Raw genomic sequence first — 15,511 nt, 5'->3', positions numbered from 1 at the left:
CAGCCTGTCTATGGACGCTGCCAGGAAAGTCATGTTGTTCGCCAGGGAACGTAGGGTACCTACTCAAGCTAGGTCCCGCCGGAGTACTCACGCCCTCGTCCACCAGCCCCGGGTCGTCGTCGTCCTCATCGGGGAAAATCTTAAGGTGGACCTCCTCCTCGCCGCTCATCCTCCTCGGTGACATCCGCCCAAACCATCCTCGCTGGGGGTGGTTTGGGAGTGGACTGAGGAGGCTGAGACGCCGGAAGAGAGGCCGACTCCTGGTCGGCTCACTTCCAGCGTGCCAGACCCTCCCGCCTGCGTGGCTCTTCCAGGAGAAGAGTCCAGCAGCATTAGGTGCTCAGACCCCAAGCAGACAACGCAGGCGTCATGCTTGTCGAACTCACCTAGAACATCAGCACAGGACGCACAGGAACGCTCCATGACAACCCGATGGTTATAGTCGCAGGCTGAGTGGAAAAAGGAGCAGAGCGGCAGGAGCAGGGGAGATTTATACGCGGTGGGTGGCGCCTTCCTGGGCGGAGAGCCAATCAATCGAAGTCTCAGGCCGAGGCCAGTGCCTCGATGTGGATTAACCAATTGCGAAGGCCGTTAGAGGGCGGAGCACATATGAAATAGAACTAAACAACCTCTCCACAAATGAATGGCTCAACACAGGAGAGCCAACTCCTTTGGACAAGACTCAGCAGTCCATTTACATCTAGAGGACAAGAAACACTTTGAAGTTTGAAGACAGCAATGTCTGCATTTTGGCAAAAGAAGACCAGTGGTTTGAAAGAGGAGAAAAAGAGGCCATTTTTGTCAAAGTGGAAAAACCCTCTCTAAACAGAGGTGGAAGACAGAGACACCATCTTTCGTCCTCATACAATGCTGTCCTGAACACCCTCCCCAGGCAGATTTAGCCATTGATCTAAACCTGGACAGGTCCTTCACACCTGTACAGTGTGGTATCAACATCTGAATAGCCCCAATTGCCACCTGGGCTACATTCAGCATTTGCATTAATGGCCCATCAATACCCATCCTCAATGGGCAGGGAGCCATTAACACATCTCCATTAGCATAATGCTGACTCTTGTCACCCATCACACTGGACTGGCTCCACCCCTGTCCATCAACATCTTGTCCCATTCAGATGGCCTGATATAAGCCTGAACTCCAACCCAGCTCAGTAGAACTGACGAAGCCTCCTGGATAGAAGGCCAAACGTTTTCTTTGACTATTACTAGTCCGGTTGATCCTGATTCAAACCTTTGCAGCGTGATCACCCGGATAACTGAGCACACTCACAAACAACCTCAGATTCTTCATTCCACAGAGCGTTGTCTCTTCATTTCCAAAACCCCAGTATAACAGCTCTCCTCGTGTCTGAAACACACCTGTGTCATAGCAGGCCAGTTAGCTCAAAAGCTGATGATGCATCTTATCATCTGATGTGCCTTATATATGGATCAACCGAGGCAACAACGGTAAGAACGGTAAAGAGGAAATCCACTCCCACATCCTCATCATCAAATGTCCCCTTTTGCCTGAAACAGACACGATGACTGTGAGTCTTCCTCCCCATCTCATGTGTTGTTCTTCATAATCAATTGGACAGGTCTGCAGAATGACTCCAGTCAAAATGACAGTTGCTAATAACGCCAAGGTCATTGGTTCAACCACGATACGAACCAATTTCTTATCATGCATGTAAAACATGCCAGAGAAGAAAATAAACATCACACCTTCAATGGATTGTTGTTATCGAACATGATCCATTAAAGGAGTCTGAATGCAAATGACCCTGTACGTGCATGAGAATGAACATCACAGATTATGTACAACTGGTGTCCACATGAATACAGTTTTGTTTAGATTCACACACATTCTCAATTGTATCATTGCAGTTGAATTCAAAGCCGTTGTTTCCCCTTCAGGGATTGAGTTTGACAGCCCAGTTGAAACACAATTTAGTATCCATAAAACAGTGTACGTCCCTGGGTGGGCTCGAACCACCAACCTTTCGGTTAACAGCCGAACGCGCTAACCTATTGCGCCACAGAGACATGGAACAGCAATCTAACATCTGGATCAAACGTTTGTAAACATGTCCCATACGGTCGAGCCACCATTGACTCCCAGTGTGGGAAACTGACCCTCATTTTGGTCAGCTGCTCTCTATTGATACCTATCGATTGATTGATCAAATTCATTGCAGGAACCTCATCACGCTAAAGTTGAAAGATCATTCTGGAACAAGCCCATTCACTAGTGGTGATATAGGGCAGTATGGTTACAGAGGGTGCACAGAAACTAAAACTCTAAAAGGAGTCCCTCAGATGGGGCTCATCTGGGTTTCGTACCTGGCACCTCTCACACCCCAGGTCACCTGCTGAGACTTTCAATCAAGGCCTCCTAATGTGGTATTGAGAAAGGAAACATCTGGCTCAGAGAACAGTATAAAAACAGTCCACTTACTCAAGGTTACTCAATACTTGATACATGGATATTATGTTGTTAAGTGTTTGTCACTGAGAGTTTATTTCTGAAATAGACAGTCACTCAATTCCAAGACTCCTGCCCCGTCTGTGACGTGGCTTGACAGCTGTGTTGGTGAGACATTTCATTTGATCTTTTTTTTCATTCAAGTTTCAGTTTCCTCTTTCCACAGGCTGTGATCAAATAGGGTCTATACCTGTGTGGGTTTGAACCACCAACCTAACAATTCATATTCTTTTTCAAGATTTCAAGATGGTTCAAGAAATCCTCTAATTTTGGAACTTTTCTCATTTCGGTAGCCCGGCTAGCTCAGTCGGTAGAGCATGAGACTCTTAATCTCAGGGTCGTGGGTTCGAGCCCCACGTTGGGCGCAGTATTTTATCTGCCTCGAATCTGAGTGGTCTACATCCTTGTGTCCACACGATGCATCGACTGCAGAGGCAAATCTTCCCTTCTCTGTGTGATGTTTGTGTCTCTGTCACACAAACACAGAACTCCAGAACAAATCAATGTAGTACATATACCAGGACCGTAGGGACACTGTAATGCTCTAGCACGACGCATGTCCAAATCAGGCTCGTGTGGTAAATATTAGCACTGCAGCATAAACAAATCGACCAATGAGAGACATTGGTGTTTACAGGCGACACAGTTGATCTTTCATTGGACTCAACAATGAACTACAGGTGGTCAGAGGCACGAGAGCGTGGCCGTGTGTTTCCAGTGTTTTTAGCAGCTCTGTGGTCACCTGCTTCATGCTTCAGACTGCTGTGCTGCCTCTTATGATTCTCTGCAATGGGCCACCAGGAGAGTCAGATGTCAGATGTGGCAGTGAAATGAGGAGTGAATGGGGATTATAGTCACAGTGGTGCATGGAAGTTAAAGTTGAGAGATTCTTCTCAAACAAGAGCCACTCATTAGTGGTCAGGCCACAAAATGGCAGCATTTGACTGTAATACAGAACTTCCACCCAATATTGAGGGGCTCATGCTGGAACTAGGGATGATAAACATGCTCCTTACACAATTAGCCAGTGAAGCATCAGAATCTTGAGCATGATTTTCCTGCATGGAAGCTAGAGATCTAAAAGCATGTTTGCACAATTCCATCAGTTTCACGTAAAACTGACTGCTGGGTGGGAACTTATCGCTACAGGCAGAGGCAGAGCCTTGGAGTAGATAAAGTAATTGCGAAACCTGTTCAAAGAAGTGAAGTTACATTCAGTACTACTTTTATTTTCCCTACAGGAACTGATTTTTAGCAAATCATGTTTGATTGTTGAATTCTTTTTTGATTTCAAGTCACATTTGGTTTTTTCCATCTGACTTCTATTTGCTAACTACTTAATGTGCTGTACTTTTCAGGTTCAAATCATGTTTTTTTTTTTTTTTGGCACAAAAAGGTTTGTTTTCCACATTTTGAGATCCCAAAATCCTTTTTCCAGATGAAAGTAACATCTTTCAAACAAAGCGTTTGGACTCCAGGTACTCAGTGGCACAGTCATTCCACTGGTCAATGTACAGGACATATGGTTGGTACAGTCCTGCTGCCGTTGCTGTGTGCCTGCAGACTGGTGACATAGCAACATTAACATTAAACCACACATCCAGCACACAGACAGGTTTACACATCAGTTTTTGTGGAAAAGAAAGATATCAAACACTGTCAGTTGATAAGATCAGGGAACAAAGAAACACACAATAAGAACTCAGGGAGGGAATTTGAAACGAGAGAACAAACAAATGATAAAACACACAGAAAGGAAATGTTGCACTGTGCCTGTTGAAGAGAAGTTGAACAAGCACACAACAAGCAGGAGGATGAGACCACTTAGCTCTCTGTTCAGCAGATAGACACACAAACATAACGCAGAGAAGGGAAGATTTGCCTCTGCAGTAGGTGCATCGTGTGGGCCCAAGGATGTAGACCACCCAGATTAGAGGCAGATAAAATACTGTGGCCAACGACCGTGAGATTAAGATTCTCATGCTCTACCGACTGAGCTAGCCGGGCCACTTAGGTCAGAAAAGTTCAGAAACTAGCGGATGTCTGGACCCATCTTGAAATCCTAACACGCATGAAAGAAAATTAATTGGTAGGTTGGTAGTTCAAACCCACACAGGTATAGACCCTGTTTGCACAACTTTTCAGAAGAGCAAGGAGGTGTTTTTTGTTACTTCTCTTTTCAGTTGCAAGTTATTTTAACTAAGCTACTTAGTTATTCTTTATTATTCTCCGGTGAGGAATTGCAGTTGTGGAAGATCACAGAAACTGTGCATGATACAAATTTTGATTAGATTCAGGATTGTTGATGGAAATGCTCGCCCCTAAACTGGCTACTTTTTTTCTCTCTCATGACATTAGAATCTGTATATATCAACACTGCATTTGCCAGGGGAAATAAATGTGACAGATTTTAGAAAAGTCTTCAGCGCTTTAGAAGCAATAAAAGAGAGCAAGAATGGGAAACGTGACCTTACAATGGGGCAGAGAAAAAGGATTTGTCAGAAGTGGGATTCGAACCCACGCCTCCATTCAGAGACCAGAAGTCCCATGGTTAGGAAGGTTTATCACCTTGAGTCTGGCGCCTTCGACCACTCGGCCTTCCTGACAACTGACCGACAGAAGGTCGTCAGCAGCTGCATAGAAACTTGAATAACCAGTTAAACCCTTTGACCAGACGGAGTCAGGCATGTTGGATGCTGTATTCGCCCGACTGTTCAATTCAGACACTGAAGAACAAGAATTCCAGGGATTCGTGGATGAGGAATGAACTGATAAAGTGAGCTTTTCCTGTTTCTCTTTACCACTGAACAAGGTTGGTCATATTGTGAATCTGGACATTAAAGTTTGAACAACGTTGAGTTGTTGGGTTATTGTTATATTGTTATTGCTTTGCACTGTTTTGAGACTTCCTATATTCCTATATATTCCTATTCCTTACTATATCTAGTGGATACATAACGCAACCCCAGCCACGACTCTAGCTTCTATTCTTTGTGCCTCATCATGTGGTACTATGGCAGGACAAAGGAGTAGGAGTCGCAGGTCAAGTTCTGTGTGTCGTTTGTTCAGTCTTCACAACAAAGATTCCCCAGTGCGTGGCATACAGCCTCTATTTAATGAGTCACACCTGTGTGTCCCTACCCATCATCCCACTGGCTAAGACACCACACCCCCAAGCACCCGCTACAGTATGCCGATATATGGAGTCAGTTTTAAAATAGGCCATTCATTCAAGGTGCGTCTTATAATCAGATGCACCTTATAGTGTGGAAAATACGGTAACCTCCAGTGTAACCAGTGATTCTTCTGTCGCCTCTGGGACTCTGCACCTGCTGGCACTCTACGTTGTGTCTGCTTGGATGCGTGTGCAGCGTGGAGAGAAAAGACACTGGCTAGGGTTCGAAGATTCTGTTTTTTCGAAACACGACTGGCATTAGTCCACCACAACCACAAAACAAACAACCAGTCTTTCATTTACAAAAAAAAAAAATGAAACACTATTGTTTGACTTCATGAGAAGAATATTTACTCAGTGCATGCCACACATTTCATCACAACTTTTCTCGTCTGTATTGCTCAAGAAAGATCTTTCCAAGCAGCCGTGATCGTATAGTGGTTAGTACTCTGCGTTGTGGCCGCAGCAACCCCGGTTCGAATCCGGGTCACGGCACTCTGCTTTGCTTTTTTTTCATTCAAATTTGCAGGTGCAGGTTTTTTTGTCAAACCGATCTGGAGCACACAGTTGAATCAATGGGGTTCGTTTGATGCTGCTTGTTTGGTTGAAACAAATAGCTGCACCCACATGGCCCTTTAGGTATTTAGTTTGACGCCCCAGATGAAATATGAATTAGTGTTAGTAGAACAGAGAGAGCTGCTGACTTCCATGAAGATTTGAACTGACAGAATGAATCGACATCAAAAGCCATATACTTATGGCTTAGTTTAACCAGTTTAACCAGTGATTCTTCTGTCGCCTGTGGGACTCTGCACCTGCTGGCACTCTACGTTGTGTCTGCTTGGATGCGTGTGCAGTGTGGAGAGGAATGAGACTGGCCATCAAAATCCATATATTAGACATAAGATATTTTGGGTGCTTGTGTCTACATTTACCGAGGTGTTTTTTGTTCAGTTATTTTAACTTAGGTACTTAGTTTTTTTTTTTATTATTCTTTGGTGAGGAATTGCAGTGATGGAAGATCACAGAAACTGTACGCGATACAAATTCTGATAACATTCAGGATTGTTGATGGAAATGCTCGCCCCTAAACTGGATACTTTTTTCTCTCTCTCATGTCATTTGAATCTGAATATATCAACACCGTATTTGTCAAGGGGGAAAGAAATGTAAGTGACAGATTTTTTAAAACTCTTCTGCGCTTTAGAAGCAATTGAAGAGAGGAAGAATTCGAACCCACGCCTCCATTCAGAGAGCAGAAGTCCCATGGTTAGGAAGGTAACAACATATTGGATGGGACTGAAGGCTCACAGTGATGTGAAGAAAAGCAAAGTACCGTGACCGGATTCAAACCGGAATTTCTGTGGCCACAACGCAGAGTACTAACATCGACACGATCACAGCTGCTTGGAAACATCTTTCTTGAGCAATACAGAGTTGTGATGAAATGTGTGTCATGCACTGTGCTAATATTCTTCTCGTGGAGTCAAACAGTGTTTTATTTTTGTGTCATGAATGAAAGATTGGTGTTTGTTTGCGGTTCTGGGGGTTTGAAAAGTAAAAAGTCAAGTCACCATCTTCGAGCCTTCACCCGCCCACAAATATAATGGTGTTTAGGAAGGAAGATTTACTCCTTTAATCCATTTGAAGTGGTGTTATGAAGATTTAAATTGGGCATGTGAAGGTTCAGAACAGCTTTTGGTGCTCATCTTGACTGGAGACGATGTGCCTGATAAAAGCATCGCCTGAACAGGGACTTGAACCCGGGACCCTCAGATTAAAAGTCTGATGCTCTACCGACTGAGCTATCCAGGCTCTGTACATGGATCGTGGTGTGGAAGCAGGAGATGTTGCGCATCATCGGTTCAATGCACGCTTTGCAACGCAACAGTATTGGTCGAGACTGATGTATCAGCCCAGACATTTACGATCCACTGGCAGATAGCAATTGTACAGGTCTAGACAACTGAAGGATGAGACCACTTAGCTCTGTGAGAGAGAAGAAGGATACACCAAAATGTCAAAACTGTTTGATTTATGGCCCTGGAGGTAATAAAACCCCTCCCCTTCCAGAGGTAATAAAACCAACCCCTCCCCCTTTTTATATAAAAAAGAAATTAAAATAATAACCCCTCCCCTTTTTTATATAAAAAGAAATTAAAATAATAACCCCTCCCCCTTTTTATATAAAAAGAAATTAAAATAATAACCCTTCCCTCGAAGGTCAAGGTCAACCTGTGTGATGCACGGGTGGGAGGCTGCTACATCCTCGCAGCCGCAACAAACGGTTAGGTCTGGTAGGAGGTCAGGTAGGGTCTGCTCGAGGGAGTGGTTTGAGCGGCTCTGGAGGATTACCTTAAGAATGTGGGGGGGGGGGGGAAAAAAGAAAAAAATAAGATATTGAAAATAAAACTTTAAAGTTTCAGCATTAGTCAATGTTCAAGCTGTTTCTGCATTGTAGACTAAATAATCTAAACGTGATAGTAGCTACAATATTAATTCTGGTTTAAACGTTTTAGAAGTTATTTAACATCTTATGAAACAGTTTATAATTCTTGAAATATTTCTTAAAGATAAAACAGTAGAAAGAAAACACTTTTTTTTTTTGTCTTCACTAATAGTTCAAATGACACAGCTACACAACTCATGCATCATTTTTTCAAAATGTGTTTAAAACAGATAATTTCTACTTGTAAAATACTTTTAGTTTTTCAGAAAATAAGGTTGAGTGAACAAGGATAAAACAAAAGAAAGAAATACCTTTAGTTTTCAGAAAATAAGGTTGAGTGAACAAGGATAAAACAAAAGAAAGAAATACCCTTCATTTTCAGCATTAGTTCAAATGACACAGCTATCCAATTCGCATGAGTTTCTGTTGAATTAGTCTATTTAATTTTATACCCTGTGTGAGTTTGAAACAATGCATTTTTACTTACTCAGGAAATACTTTGAAAAAATGAGGTCAACAGAGGGGGGACAACAGTCATTAGGTCTGACTCTTTTCTCAGACACTGAAACAGAGTCCGGTTAATTTGCTGAGGAGATGTGAGTTCTTTCCCGGCCGGTTGAATCTTCAAAAGAGACAATCTGAAGACAGAGAGGTCTGTCTGAAGACAAACCTCATTCGTCTATCTGAAGGCAAACCTCGCTGTTCAGACTGAGTGAGCACACACACACACACACACACACACACACACACACACGCACGCAGGCAGGCAGGCAGGCAGGCAGGCAGGCACACACACACACACACACACACACACACACAGGTCACCCGGCTGTAGACCCCTCCTTTTCAAATTGCATCATTTGACGGCGGAAAAGTTTACTCCTCTGAGCTATCTAGCAAATGCTGAGCTCTTCCAACATTGTTTAATCCAAAATCAACACAGGTATCGTCTAGCCCCTACCCGCGCGAATGGTGTATTTAGATGACACCGATCAGACCACATTTTACAACGGTTCAGGTGTAACCTTTGCTGTTGACCAGGCCTTACACAACTTCATACGACACCTTTTAAAATTGCATCATTTGACGGTGGAAAAGTTTACTCCTCTGAGCTATCTAGCAAACGCTGAGCTCTTCCAACATTGTTTAATCCAAAATCAACACAGGTATCGTCTAGCCCCTACCCGCACGAATGGAGTATTTAGATGACACCGATCAGACCACATTTTACAACGGTTCAGGTGTAACCTTTGCTGTTGACCAGGCCTTACACAACTTCATACGACACCTTTTAAAATTGCATCATTTAACAACGGAAAAGTTTACACCTCTGAGCTATCTAGCAAACGCTGAGCTCTTTCAACATTGTTTTATCCAAAATCAACAAGGTATCACCTAGACCCTTCCCACGCTAAGGAGTATTTAGGTGACCATGATCCAGACCATGCTTTACATCAGTTCAGGGTATCCTTTGCTGCTGACCAGACCATCCAGAACTCCATCCAACTCCTTTTCAAACGGACACCAATTGCGCTATGGACGCCTCCTCCTCTGCACTCCGTAGGTGAATATATCTATATGTATACAGTATATCTGTGTATCTACATATACAAGTATTATAAGAATTATATAAAACGTTATGTCATGTTTATCACATCTCTTTTCATTCACAGACGTCGTCACCCATCTGTGTGACGTTCATTTAACACAGAGTGATACAGGTAAAAACATTTAATTATTTTATAATTTGATGTTAATATCTCAATTATGTACTACAACAGCCTTTCTTCTATATTTCAGACATTATTGGCTCCTCGAATAACTTCCCTGAGAGGTTGATAGACGTTGAGGAGCTCGAGCAGTTAATGCGTCCAAGTTTTGAATACGACGGTGTCCACACGGATCCGACGGCGGTGAATCCGAGAGTGAGGATTCGAGAGAGCAGCGCTGAGGTGATTTACCCTCCCGCAGCTCCGAACACGCCGTCTATTATAATAATCGACAGCGAGGACGAGTTCACCACTCCTTGTCCGGGACCGAGTACTGGAAATCAACCGTCGGGAAGAAATCAACGCTCTCTGAGTCGTAAGCGTCGGTATAATTCATCACAGAAGACAGGACCATTGCGAACCATCGGTGAGAAGGAGACACCGATTCTAATCATTATTACGTTAACTAGGTAAAGAATAATGGATGTGTGTGTGTGTGTGTGTGTGTACATGAAAAGGCCACCAGGAACCAGGAAATCAGACGCGGCTGGGAACTCGTCCGGACACCGCGGAGTCGGGTCATTCATTGGACGGGACGCTTCAACTGTTCGACGGTGCGAGCAAAACATCCAGTTCAGTCAAAATAAAATAAAAAAATTAAAAAAAAAAAATAAAAAAAAAAAAAAAAGTATTTTAACCACATTGTGTCGATGTGCTTTATATTTAACTTTCCTATGTTTTTTTTGTTTTATTCAACGTCTGTGCGTATGAAAACAGACGATCAGTCAGAGGTCGGAGGAGTAGTGTGTTCACTCGGCGATCCGTTCACTCACCAGACACCACAACTGATAGGAGGTGAGAAAAAACATTTTTAGAGTGATAGTTTACGTTCACAAATGTATTTATTTATTTTTTCATGTGAAAAAACAGATACAAAGACAACGAGTACATCGCGCCCTCTACCTGTCACTTCATCGCCTTCTCCAACGTTTGGTAAGATGTGAATCTCAATTTTTTTTCAACACACATCTCCACCATTCAGTATCAGTTGAATGGCTGTATGTTTGCTGTGTGTGTGTGTGTGTGTGTGTGTGTGTGTGTGTGTGTGTGCGTGTGTGTGTGTGTGTGTGTGTGTGTGTGTGTTATCTCTAATGCGGTTTGTCTATGTTCTAGCTATGTGCTTTAGACGGCGTCATTTTACTATTGAAGGTGTTTGAGTAACTGTTGCTAAGCGTCATTGTGATTTTACTACTATGCTTTAACGACGGTGGCCACTAGAGGTCGCGATTACTATTTCACACTTTGCTTTAACGACGGTGGCCACTAGAGGTCGCGATTACTATTTTATACTATGCTTTAACGACGGCGGCCACTAGAGGTCGTGATTACTATTTTATACTATGCTTTAACGACGGCGGCCACTAGAGGTCGTGATTAGTATTTTATACTATGCTTTAACGACGACGGCCACTAGAGGTCGTGATTAGTATTTTATACTATGCTTTAACGACAACGGCCACTAGAGGTCGTGATTACTATTTTACACTATGCTTTAACGACGGCGGCCACTAGAGGTCGTGATTACTATTTTATACTATGCTTTAACGACGGCGGACACTAGAGGTCGTGATTACTATTTTATACTATGCTTTAACGACAGCGGTCACTAGAGGTCGTGATTTTACCAATTGTAATGTGCTTTAATGACAGTATACACTAGTGATTTACTATTTGTTTTTTATGCTTTAAATGTTGATCCTGAGTAGATCCCTACATTTAGTTATTATTGTATTTTATTATTTATTTAATTACTATTTATTATTATTATTATTATATTTTTTTTTCATTTTATTTTATTTTATTTTATTTTATTTTTTTTTACTGCTCTTCACTATTTGCTTCTGTTGTGATGATGGTTTTCCTATGAGTATTGATAAGGATGCTACACATTTTGTTTTATTATTGTCATCGCTAGAAAACAACCTGGCTTTACACAGTTATATAATTACATAATTGTGTTTTTCTGTAGGTCGTATTTTTTTCATATTTTATTCAGCTTATTTTCATACTACTCTGCTTATATTCATATGGTAATAACTGCTATCTGGCGTCTTGCTTCGAGATTGTATTTACATTTTGTATTGTTGCTGATATTCTGTTCCAGCTCTCCCTCCTGGGTCTTGGCCTTTGTGGGAGACATCGACACCGGTTTCTACGGTTCCACTGGGTCTACTATCTGGATCGTTCCCTACCGTGGACTCACCGTCAGCATCCGGCCACCCCACACCTACACCACCACCACCACCACCGTCAACATCACCAACACCGACAGCGGCCTCAGACACCCTCCGGACAGCGCCTCGGACACAGCCGGCGACTTACGGCACATCACCCCTCAACCACCCCCGGACTCTACTTCCAGACCCCGAGAGCTCTGTCGCATCGCCCCAAAACCGACCCCAGACTCCACCATCACAACCATCACAGACCCGATTGGCATTCTATGCTACAACAACTGTAAAACAACAGCTTGAATGCCGAGTGCGTACGCTTGAACGTCGTCTAGCACTTCGAGCACGTCAAGCACGTAGATATCGACGGTTGACGAGAAATCTACGTGAAGGTAAGATTAACAACTTTTTTTTTTCAATGAGTAATCAGCTGTGATGCATATGTCTTATATATTATTATTATCATCGTTACAGAAAACGTCAGGAAGGAGATCACAAATAAAGCGCTACTGTCTGAAATTGTGAGACTCCTAAAACTACAAGGACCTGGTGGCAACAGACGTCGTGGACTGATCTGAATGAAGTTCAGCCACAGTAAGGTCCCTTCGGAGTCTGATTATTTAAAGGCACCGCGGGTGATTGTGTTTTGAGGTTGCTGTTTGGTTTATTAAATTCTTTTAATTATTATTTCATTGTTATCGTTATTATTATTAAATTATGGCCGATCATGATGGTTTTCCTTCTGGTTCTGACCCTGAATCCACCCACAACCAGGACACTACACCACACCTCATTGACCAGAGTGCTTCACCGACACGAATGTTTCTGTCTGGCTTGTTTGACGGCATGTCTGAGGAGGAGGATGTAGAACCGGTCTATGATCCGAGTATAAATGAAAACATGGAGTCCATTTTTTTCGCTGAGAGAGAGGATAATCGTATTTTAAATATGGTTCCTGCATCATCATGCGAGGGTAGGGTTGATACCTCTTTAGACAACAACAATTGGTTAGAAAGGTTTGTTGATAACCTACAGACGACCGATTCAGGGATACCTGCTCTTGACCCTCTGATAGACCCGTCTGACTCTAGCTGCAGCGATGACAGTGTTGATGATGACGGTGATTTTGTACAGGAAGGATGCTGTGTTGGAGGTGCCGGTATTGAATCAGAAGTCATAGAGGCTTTTAACACCGATAGGATGAGAAGGGTGCTAACACGTCCTGCTGTACCAGACACTCCTGATCTAGCTACTTTCTACAGAGGTTTGATGCAACAGGTCAGAGAGTTGGCTGATGAAGCGCAGAGACTGGCAGATCGAGAGGATGTGGTTCAGCTTGAAGTGGTTGGTGAAGGTGTTCAAGAACACGTTAATGTTGTGGTTGAAGGCGACGGGGGAAATATCTACCCCGCTTTTGAGGACCTCCTTAGCAACACCGTGCAATCCGACAGAGTCATCGCTATGGGTATGAGAATTGAATTAACGGTCCAAATTGTACATAACCCTCGAGGAGGCACTAAACGCAAACTCGAGAAGACACTGGATGCCGAAATTATCAGTAAAAAAAGACGACATCTCTATGTAGTTGATGGTGATGGAACTGATCAGCTTTGCTTCGCAATCAGCCTTTCTTGTCTCCTTAATCCTCACCGTACATATCAAGATTGTGTTGATTTGGGGAGGGAATTACAAAGCAAAGCTGGTTTAGATTCTCAAACACCTATCACATTCACAGATATACCCCTGTTTGAACGGATAGTGAGGCGTAAAATTGTTGTGTTTCATAAAACGACACCAAACCAACCATTAGCACATTATGTCACAGGTTTAGCTGATGGTTTGGATCCCTTATACTTGTTTCTACTTCAGGGACACTATTACGGGGTGAAGAATCCAAAGGGTTTTTTAGGAACACGCTACTTTTGCGTCAGCTGTCATAAGGGGTATGAAGATAAATCAAAACACATCTGCAAAGGTCATTGTAGCGTTTGTCACAATCCTGTTTGCCCTACAGAGGTTCCAGACCCTGTAACTTGCGGCGACTGTCGTCGGGTTTGTAGAACGCCATCATGCATCGTGAGACACAAAGAGATTGGCGCTAACGGGTCAAGTCTCTGTCAGAGATACAAAAAATGTGAAAAATGCGGAAGGTGTCGGTATATGCCGTTAAAAACGGGTAAACCCAACCATTGTTGTGTTGTGCTTAAATGTAACATCTGCAATGTAAAATTATCATCGACAAACGAGGTCCATCAGTGCTACATTCAGCCGGTTGCCAGGAAGACGGAGCATCCCGATCTGGTTTTTTACGATTTTGAAACGTTTACAGACGACCAGGGTAGACATGTCCCTTTTTTAGTGTGTGCAAAGACGCAGAGAGGTGAAGAACAGGTGTTTTATGGTCTCGACTGTGTTAGAGCGTTTCTTTTATATTTCAGAAAGAACCGGTTTAGAGGCTGTGTTTTTGTTGCGCATAATGCCAGGGGTTTTGACAGTGTCATTGTCTTGAGAGGTATGCTTGATGAAGGGTTAATACCAAAGAGGTTAATCATGACCGGTAGTAAGATACTTTGTCTTGAGGATCCTCACTACAAGCTAAAATTCATCGACTCTCTCTCATTTCTAACCATGCGACTCAGCTCCATGCCTAAAGCTCTAGGTTTCACCGATCAGTGCAAGGGTTTTTTTCCACACAAGTTTAGCTCGAAAGACCGTCTGCATTACATTGGGGCCTATCCTCCTCCGACAGACTACGGCGTTGAGGGCATGTCAGACCCTGAACAGAGAGATTTTTACAGCTGGTACGAATCTGTGTGTGAGAATTCTTTCAATTTCAGGAGTGAAGCTATTCACTATTGTAAAAACGATGTCGACATTCTGGCCAGAGGGTGTGTGATATTTAGAGAGGAGTTTTTTAAAGAAACAGGTGTTGATGCACTCTCGTCCGTAACAATCGCCTCTGCGTGTATGGCTGTTTTCAGGACCAACTTTTTAAAACCAGACACATTAGCCATACCATGTCCCAACAATTATGTAACAAGAGGTAACAAGAGGTTCTCAGACGCTTCCATCCAGTGGTTGCAATGGGAATCACACAGACAGGGCATTTCCATACAACATGCCTTGAACCGTGGGGAGATGGTGTTTGGTCAGTATTTTGTTGACGGTTATGCTGAAGTTGACGGTGTTAAGCAGGTCTGGGAGTTTTATGGATGTTTCTTCCACGGTTGTCCCTCATGTGTTGACCCTCATGCAGTCTGCCCGTTAAGAGGTAGACCATATGGTGAATTCTACTCTGCTACGATGGAGAGAGAGCAGGCGTTAAAGTCTGATCATGGGGTGCGTCTTATTACCATCTGGGAACACGAATGGCGTTCACTTCGACAATCGTGTGATGATCTCAGAGACTTTCTCTTAGATTTTGACACCCCTGAGCCTCTCAACCCTCGTAATGCCCTCT

The 15,511-nt window shown here is 43.2% G+C and overlaps 5 non-coding genes across 5 annotated transcripts; 2 read left to right on the top strand and 3 right to left on the bottom strand.

Moving 5' to 3' along the window:
• Positions 1-1,974: 1,974 nt before the first annotated feature.
• On the bottom strand, positions 1,975-2,048 carry trnan-guu (transfer RNA asparagine (anticodon GUU)). The gene has a single exon. It is a non-coding gene; the product is annotated as a tRNA-Asn (tRNA).
• A 731-nt stretch (positions 2,049-2,779) lies between these two features.
• trnak-cuu (transfer RNA lysine (anticodon CUU)) lies at positions 2,780-2,852 on the top strand. The gene has a single exon. It is a non-coding gene; the product is annotated as a tRNA-Lys (tRNA).
• Positions 2,853-4,983: 2,131 nt separating this feature from the next.
• trnal-caa (transfer RNA leucine (anticodon CAA)) lies at positions 4,984-5,093 on the bottom strand. The gene is made up of 2 exons: positions 5,056-5,093; positions 4,984-5,029 (listed from the first exon to the last, which is right to left on the bottom strand). It is a non-coding gene; the product is annotated as a tRNA-Leu (tRNA).
• A 992-nt stretch (positions 5,094-6,085) lies between these two features.
• On the top strand, positions 6,086-6,157 carry trnah-gug (transfer RNA histidin (anticodon GUG)). The gene has a single exon. It is a non-coding gene; the product is annotated as a tRNA-His (tRNA).
• A 1,247-nt stretch (positions 6,158-7,404) lies between these two features.
• On the bottom strand, positions 7,405-7,477 carry trnak-uuu (transfer RNA lysine (anticodon UUU)). Its single transcript has one exon. It is a non-coding gene; the product is annotated as a tRNA-Lys (tRNA).
• Between the last annotated feature and the right edge of the window lie 8,034 nt (positions 7,478-15,511).

The sequence above is a fragment of the Synchiropus splendidus genome, chromosome 10, assembly GCF_027744825.2.
Source record: "Synchiropus splendidus isolate RoL2022-P1 chromosome 10, RoL_Sspl_1.0, whole genome shotgun sequence".
Classification (NCBI taxonomy): domain Eukaryota; kingdom Metazoa; phylum Chordata; class Actinopteri; order Syngnathiformes; family Callionymidae; genus Synchiropus; species Synchiropus splendidus.
The sequence above is the reverse complement of the archived record's forward strand: the minus strand, read 5'-3'. Positions and strand labels throughout refer to the sequence as shown.